Source organism: Armigeres subalbatus, chromosome 3 (assembly GCF_024139115.2).
Source record: "Armigeres subalbatus isolate Guangzhou_Male chromosome 3, GZ_Asu_2, whole genome shotgun sequence".
Classification (NCBI taxonomy): domain Eukaryota; kingdom Metazoa; phylum Arthropoda; class Insecta; order Diptera; family Culicidae; genus Armigeres; species Armigeres subalbatus.
The window spans coordinates 386,485,732-386,494,752 of NC_085141.1; the positions used below are offsets into that span (position 1 = coordinate 386,485,732).

The 9,021-nt window shown below is 37.4% G+C and overlaps 2 non-coding genes across 2 annotated transcripts; one reads left to right on the forward strand and one right to left on the reverse strand.

Annotated features, from left to right (window-relative positions):
• Positions 1-4,858: 4,858 nt before the first annotated feature.
• Trnal-aag (transfer RNA leucine (anticodon AAG)) lies at positions 4,859-4,940 on the reverse strand. Its single transcript has one exon. It is a non-coding gene; the product is annotated as a tRNA-Leu (tRNA).
• Positions 4,941-7,470: 2,530 nt separating this feature from the next.
• Trnae-uuc (transfer RNA glutamic acid (anticodon UUC)) lies at positions 7,471-7,542 on the forward strand. The gene has a single exon. It is a non-coding gene; the product is annotated as a tRNA-Glu (tRNA).
• The last annotated feature ends 1,479 nt before the right edge of the window (positions 7,543-9,021 follow it).

Here is a 9,021-nt window from a genome sequence, read left to right on the forward strand (position 1 = left end):
TTATTTGGCTGTAAATGTCATTTGGTCGAACAGTTGCTTTGGCTGAAACAACAAGGTTGACCGAATAGCTCAATTGGCCGAAATGTTCGCTGTTCAGAAAGCGCCATTTGGCCTAAATGGATATTCGGCCGAAAGTATCGTTCGGCAGAATTGGTCATTTGGGATATTTTCATGACATTAACGGAAAAAATCTTCCGAATTTCGCCTGAAAAGTCTGACCAACTTCCACGGATAATTCTTTTTTCTAGAGTATATTCATTTGAAAATTATTTTCAGATATTCCACTAGAACTATTTTGAAGTTTTGATAATTCTTTGGAATTACCCAGAGAAACTCTTCAGATTTCCCAAGGAAAGTTATTTTTAATTTCAGCGGAATATTCCACGGATTTTACACGAGAATCCCATTAGAATTTTCACGGGAAGTTGTTCTAAATTTCTACAGAAAAATATTCGGAATATCCCCAGAATGTTCCAACAGAAACTTAACTGTTGAGCATTGATGCTTCAACTTTGACTTCCTCAATCTAGATTAATTGGGTCCAAAAATGAAGAATGGATATTCGATATCCTTTCAGAAAACTATGAAGCTAATCATCTAAAACGCGTCAGGTTTTTTCGACTTTAAAATCAAAAGGAACTTTGTTTGAAATTTAAAAGCAGATGGAAAATGCTTTCTCGATATTTTTGGTCTTGTTTGACGTACAAAATAAAGTGGTATAATATGGTTTCAAACGCACAAACGCAAAACACCGCAGTGTACTTCATTTCAACTTTTGTCAGTTAATAAAGCTTGCTAACGTTTGATCATCTGTCTCTTACACGCACACAGAAAAGATAGGATTTGTTTTCATCGGGAAACGCTTCCGATTTTAAAGGAATTTCCTTGGATTTCTACAGAAAATTTTGATTTGTTCTAACAGATCGTTCGTCCGAAGAAGTCATTAGACCGAGAATGCCGTTTGGCCATTTTGCCTAAAATTTCATTTGCCATAAGTCCAAATGTCAATTCCTCAACCCGTTGCAGCAGCAAGCAGCAAAATAAAATTTCAATTTTCCATGAAAAACAAATAAATTAACACTTTTTAAAGCAAAAATTGCAATTATAAAAGAAGAATTTTCCAAAAAAGGATCAAAATGCTCCAAAATGCCAATTCTGTCAAACGACCATTTCGGATTCGGCCAAACGACATTTTTGGACGGATGACCTATTCGGTCAAACGACCATTTCGGAGTCCGTATGCTGCCAATGCACTTTTTGGCCAACGACACTTTTTTCGTGGTTCTTGTGACGACCACCAGATATCGAAATGATCTATGAACTTTACTCAAATCCGCCTATTGGAGATTAGTTCAAAGTTACTAGGAAGGTTGTAAACGTTGTGTTGGAAATTGATTCAGTTTTTAAATCAGCCACTTGGCGGCGCTAGTGTGTATGAAAATACCATTCGGGTAAGATATCTCGGATTATGAGATTTTGGAAGTTGAATCCTATAACAAAGTTATTCGAAAAGTAGAAAACGTTGTGCTGGAGATTAGTTCAGTTTTGAAATCGGCCACTAGGTGGCGCTAGTGTGCATGGAGACACTATTTGGGTAAGATATCTCGAAATTTATGATACTTTGAAAGTTAAAATCTAAAAGTTAATCGGAACATCCTACCGACTGCGCCATTGTCGGGTATTCGGCTTCTGTTTTCAATAAAATGTAACCAAAAAAACTCTACACTTCAAACCATATTTATTTTTATTTTTTTTTGGGATTCAATGTTTTAATTTCCAGTTCTTTTTGCACATCCATTATCGACATCAATCGTCACAAAACTGAGTCGCTCTCCTTGTTTTACGTTCTACCAGCGACTCTCTTTTTTTTTCGCTCACTGCTCAATCTCCCGTTGTCTAGAGATAACACAATTCAGTCAGCAGAATAACCCAATTTTTCGTGTTAACACTCTAATAATTTGCGTGACAAATATATGATAGTATAACTTGATGTATTCTAAGTATTTTTTTGATTGACGAATCAATTGACATAATTATATTGTTAATATCATTTTCTTATTTCCTACAATACCCATGGAACATTTTTCAAGAATTTCTATAGGAATACCTATGCACACTGTTTTAGGAATACACTCGGAAATCCCTTTAGGAGAAATCCTTCGAAATTTTATTTAAGAGTTTTTTAGAAATTCCTTCAAGAATTTCTTTTAGGAATTCCTAATAAAAAATGTTCCAGTAATCGAACCGAAAATCTTATAGGAATTCCTTCGGATATTTCTCCGGAAAGTCCATTAGCAACTCTTCCAGAAATTCCTATAGAACTTCGATTTTTTTTAATTTCTCTTAGAATTCCTCCGGGAATCTCTTCTGAAATTCTTTTTGGAAATCTTCCGAAATTTTGTTTGTCAATTCTTTATTTTTTTTAACCGTCGTTTAAGTGTTTTTTTTTCAGTTGAAAATAAGTTTAACACTCAACACTCAAAATTAGAATTCATTCCGGATTTTTTCCTGCAGAAATCTTGTATGGTTTACTGAAGGAATTTTCTAAGGACATCCTGGAGGAGATTCCAAAAGAATTTCTAAAAAAAACTATGCCTTTCCGCAGGGTTTTCTGAAGGAATCCCTGGATGAATGCCCAAATTAATTTCTAACTTTCGACTCAATTCTCGAAGGAATAACCAAAAGAGGACCTGAAAGGAGAAACCTGGAGGAATTCTGGAAGGAATTTACGAAAGAATTTTTAGTGGATTTTTTTCCATCAGGAATTCCTTCAGAATTTCTTTTCTGAATACTTCTTAAAAATTCTAACCATGTGGATGGGTACACTTCCCCAAAGTTGTAATGGATTTGACGCGCTCTTCCTCAAAGAAGCCACCCCTTGAAAAGCTCAAATAGGATTTCGAATCTATTTGTTAGTCTGTTGAACACTTTTGAAAGAAGATTTTCTCTATTCCGCGGGCTTCCCGGTTTCTGCTCTGCCTTGGAAATTCATCTAGTAATTTCTTCGAAATTTTCTCCGGTATGTACTTCCAAAATTCTAGAACGAATTTTCGAATAAAACCGTAGATTTCTTAGAGCATTTTTCAAAGCATTCTTAATTTTGTTAAAGAATTTCTATTGACATTCCTTCGGAATTTTCTCCATGTTTTTCTTCAGAAAATCCTCCAGAAATTACTACGGGGATAAATCCAGAAATTGCTGAAGACTCTAAGAATTTTCTTCGGATATTTTTTAAGAACTTCCTCCAGGATTATATTTCTGGAAAACGAAGAAATTTCTTTGGGAATAGTTTATTAAAATAAATCGAAACAATTCTGACAATTTAAGTACAAGGAGGAGTGAAGTAAATGTTCAATTTGATGGGTCCCAACGCACTGCAGCTCCAGAATTAAAGTTACCATTTTTTCATTCGCATATCAATTGGCTATCAGAATGATACTCCATGCCCAGGGAAGCTTAAAAAATCCTGCCAGACTGGGAATCCATATCCAATATTCATAGTGTTGACTTGCAGCCGCGTATGTAAGCACTAGACCACTTGAGATATGTAACATTCAAACCTTTAAAAAAATGTTGAACCACCCAATGCGACCAGAATGAGGCTATTCCACAAGAAGTTACATAAAAGATTCCACATAGTGACATAAAAGGCGGCGCACAGGTCTAATAATATAAATGCATTGCGAAATGACTTCAACTTAGATAATATCGAGTAAGGGAGGTATCGACTTACGGATGGAACGCAGTTCCCTGACCAATTTCTCCATTAAATTGAGTATATTTTAACTCGTAAGGTCACATTGAGGGTAAATGCTGTTTTAAACATTGCATTGGATTTTCCATTGTATGGTAGCTCTCATTTTCTATTGAACACTAGAAAGTGTCTCGTTTTGCCTAAACTCTTCTATATATTGAAGATATGGTATTGCTACGGATTACACAAATTGAAAACACGAGAGAACCATCAAATAATATGCTGACCATTGTGAAATACTCTAGAGAAATAGTGCTGAAACTGGTTGATACATGGTTAGTGTCTGATTTTGACTGATCTCCCTTATTACCTAAGAAAATCTTGAAATGTATGAGATCCCACCAACTGAGAAAAAAGAAATTTTTTTAGTAATCATGGTGACTGTTATAGTAACATTAGGAGAATTAGCAGAAGGTCTTTGTTATATAGTGCTCCACTGCAAAAATACTATTAAATATGAAAAAAAAATCACACAAGGAAGCAATATTCACTTTTAAGGGAAAGTTCCAAACTTTTTATTTCTTTCTGCATTCATGATAAGTAGTGCATTGTAAGAAGCATTCAACACAAACTGATAAAAATAATCAAATTCGGGGGTGGGTGGTGGTAGAGTGTAGTGGAGGACCTGTGATGAATTCTAGCTTTCTACAGCGCAGCTCAAAAATGCTTTATTTCCAATGGTATACACCCAGGTTTTTTTTTACACGGTTCTGTTCTAGTCGTTTAAGACCTTCAGCGTCTATGAAACAATGAGTTAACCCCATGAAAAAATTCACAAAAAATCAAAGAAAAATCAGGTGGTATTCAAAAAGCTGTAAAAGTTCGAGTTGACTGAGAAATTAATGAAAACCAACCGCGTAAAAAAACCTGGGTGTACAAAAGAGAAGGCAGTTTGCTGTTCTTTGGTTGTAAGGGTCTCTAAACAATTGTGCGCATATTACCAAAAAAAATCAGCGAAGCAAATAAATATTTCGTTTTGTATTGACACATTTCGAATGAATTAGAAAAAATATAAAATGGTTAGTCGTTTTGTTTCGCCAGGAAAAGGAGTACATATTGTCGCATACCGTTACCATATGAAAACACCCCGTAAAAAATAATTGTTGGCAGCGGTGGGATTCGAACCCACGCCACCGAAGTGACTGGTGCCTTAAACCAGCGCCTTAGACCGCTCGGCCACGCTACCGTTGTGTCCTTCCCTCCACCAAGTTCTCAATAAGAAATCAGCAATTGTCACACCGTTGATTTATTCATCTCCGCCCAATACACTCATTCTTTCCACCTCAGTTGTCCGTCCATCGGCGCCGTCGTCTCGACCAAGCACTGCTAAAACCTTGTTGGTTATTATCTTCGTTCACGCGTTTGCTTTCTATCATCGTCAGTGTTTCTGGTCGTGCCAAACAACACTCGAACGAAATGTAGGTGAGCTGAAACGACTCTGCGGTATGGGTAACAAGCGGTTGGGGCGACGCACATGTGGTGGAAATCGATTTGAATAAAATAAAACGAGAACTGCTACACAAAACGGCAGAATGGCTGAGCAAAAATAAAAGCAGCAAACAGCAAAAGAAAAATAACCAGAATCTAATAAGATTAATTTTGCTCACGTAATTTTCAACTTCATGCCGGCCTATGCTTATAGGAGTGCTGCAGCAGCACCGGCGTGTTCGCAACAGGAGGAGCGAGGGCATGCATCGTGCCGATCCGTCCGAATATTGTTGGCAGCGAGCGCACCGTTCGAAGATTTTACACATCGTGCAGAAGAATCAAAGAGGTTTTTCGATTCATCTTACATTAATCTGCTTATAGCCCATGCCTCGACTTGGTAACGACGATCGAGCAGAATCCCGAGCAAAGTTTGAAAACTCGATTTTTTATTGTGCTGGTTGGTTGCTTCAATGACTAAATGTCTAAATTATGCGTTTGGTCTTCAGAAATAAGAATGAAAAATAAATTTGATAAAGCTAGTGGAATGTTTCCTAAATTTTCGAAATTTTTATCAAAATCTGTCATCTTGAAGAATATTTTCTGTTTGATCCCATTATATTATGAAACTTTGCTCGGGCTACTGCTCCACCCGACAGCTTGGGAGTGTGGCAGAGCAGGGGTACGAAATCAGCACACGACTGTGGAAAGAAGTACTTTATTAGATATGATGCCTAATTCTGTACCATAACCGGTTTTGAATGCGATGGCTTGGTGCTGCCCTGCTGGGAGAAGATCAATTCAAATTTGGACGGGGGTGAAGGGGGCTGATCATATATACGATCGTTTGGTGTCTTTCCTCGGTTGGTGATGTTTGGCATAGTAGGGGAGGATCGTGCATCAAATAGTTGAAAAATAAAACATTTTTGAAGGATTGGAGCTTAAATATTGCGGGATTAAAATACTTTATATAATAGGAGGGAATAAATAATTTCGTTTTTTTTATTATGAATTTTAATATACAAGAATGTTTGTAACAATTTTATTAAATGATAACTGCTAAGAACAACGATAAAAACATAGAAAATAAATATTAACTATGTATAAGATATCTTAAATTTTCTGGAAATCATGAGATCAAGTATTTGCCCCATGATACTCTAATCGTGTGGAGAACAAAATTGAACAAAGGTGAGGTTGGAGCAAGGGGAACGCACAACTCACGTAGGCACAGGCACAGGCATGACAATTTTTCCATGTTGCCTTCGGTTTGCCCTTTTGATTTCTTGGATGGATGTGTGCGAAAGAAAAATAAATTAAATTGATTCAGGCAAAATCTGTACGGTTACTTCTTTGGGCATAACGGTTGACCTGCTGTCAATCTAAATTTATTCGTACGCTCTTCAAGATTCAAATAATAGGATATTTTTCGGTTTTGGCAATCCATTTATTGACTGCCCATTTCGGACAAACAATGGAATGGAATCGAGCCGCTTTTCGACGCTAGTTGCTTCCTCTCTACAATGATTTGAGACTGCATAACATGAATTCAATTTTAATAGCGGGATGATACTTTTTTAACCCAATTTAAGAGACTTTGAGTTTTACTTATTTCCCCTAAATTTGAAATTCAAAATTGCAACACATGGGTTTCAGATTGAAAATAGAAAATGTGGATCGCTGTTTTTTCTTCGTTTCTTCGCATTGATAACTTTTAATCTTTCGTCGATAATTTGTTTCCGGTTGAAATTACAACCTTTCAGCACATTTACACGTATGAAAAATCAAGGCAACACAAATCCACGCTATACGTCGTTCATTTATAATAAGTGTCCCCCGGAGCGCTGTTGTGTGCGCTCGCCCGACGATGGACTCACGAAATCTCATCATCTGATGTGAATGGGTCTCTCTTTCAGACTCGCTGGCTCGCTTTACGCAGTTGTTTGGTTTCTTCGTTTGAACTCAATTTCGCCGCAGGGCCTTTTGGGTCGGTTTTACAATATTTATGCATCTTATATTTCTATACCTTCGTGGAAGCTCCCCGGCCGCTTGTTGATGGTCATCACTCACATGGAGCAGCAACCGGGTCAACCGAATTTCCGAGGGCTGCTTATCGTGAGTTCACGATCAATTCTTATATATACGCCTTTCATCCGTTGGATTAAAGTTGCGTCTGTCATCTCTTTGATATAGGGATACAGTTCCTGATTCAAGTTCATGTTTTGGTCTAAACAATTATTACGCAGGCCTTAGCACGTTCGTATTTTCTTATTATACATTCAAACATGTCTTCCCATATGGTCTAGTGGCTAGGATATCTGGCTTTCACCCAGAAGGCCCGGGTTCGATTCCCGGTATGGGAAATATTTTAATTTGGAATCAACACATTCATTTCAGAATTTTATTCATAAACTAACTACTGTCCTTTATCTCTTATTTATGTGCACTACATTTAGGGGTTATTGTTCCATTATTATTAACATTCGTAAAAATGACGATTTAAACCTGATAAGAAAATTATTTTGAGCTTTTTAGTGGAATGTCTTTCACTTGTCATAAGACGAGTTAATACAATCCCATTGAATTCCACCACTTAATTGTATCTTGACAGATACGTATTTCGACCTCAAAAGTAAGGCCGTCTTCAGTGTCTCGTACTTGACTCGATTTAAACCTTATTTATGTCGTTATCGTACCTAGTCACTGGTAAAAAATCGCAAGAATTGAGAACAAAACAAATTATGCTCCATTTCTTTGTTTGTGATTATTATCACGCTATTGTAAATAACGTTATTGTAAATCACGCTATTAGGGGCACAATTTTCCATTTTAGCCCCGTTGTATTATGCGCAAAACATAATTTTCATGTGTGCTGATGGCCTATTACTGACATTTGTGCTTAACTTGAAGTTCTTTTTTTCTGCTCGTTATTATGCTCATATTAGCAACATTTAGGATCAATTTCATCACCTCCGCTTAGACGAAAAAATCCAGCATAGGCGAACGGGTAAGCACCCCTTTAAAGATTAGCGAAGGTAAGCAGGGTTCGTAATCCACACTCAATCTCAGGAGCACAGGATGCTGCCTCACGAAAACTTTCGGAGAGAAATCGCTTTTCGGGAAAGAAAAACAGTCTGGAGAGTCATAACCATTTTTCGCTCTCTTCCATTGCCGCGGGAAGTGGAAGTGCCATCAGCAATCCAAGCGATATTAGCCTTTGTGGTTCAAATAACCTGGTACCAACATCCAGGTAGCGTGGTGGTGTGGCTAGGGTGAACGTGTCCCTTTGGCTATTATTGTTGATATTCCGGGTTCGAGTCCCGTCGTGGCCATACAATTTTTATAATTGTTCTGCGAAAATTCTCGCGAAAAGAGAGTGTGGAAAGCGGGTAAAAAAGTGATGATACGAAAAAGGTATTTCATCTAATAGGCACGATTTTTGTTTATCTGTCGAAGGCTAGCTCCAGAGAAAAGATTGGGCCGGAAAAACGTTTGCTTTGTTCTCATCGGAACGAAAAGTCGAAACCTTTATGGGCCAAACACAATGGATACAATTGCGTGCGTTTTGACAGTTTTTCCACGGGAACGTACGCAAACGTACCCATTCTGCGTGGCTCTTTACGTTAAGTAAATTAAACTTTTATGTTTGCTTAGCCCATGTCAAGCAGTGTTGGCCATTTGGTCGAATGGCCGTTTGACTGAACGCCATTTGGCCAAATGCTGTTTGGCCGAACAGTTGAAAACTTGTAGAAGGTGAAAGGTAAGAAATGAGAAATCACCTGTCATAAGACGAGTTTATACCATCCCATTGAATTCCACCACTTAATTGTATCTTGACAGAT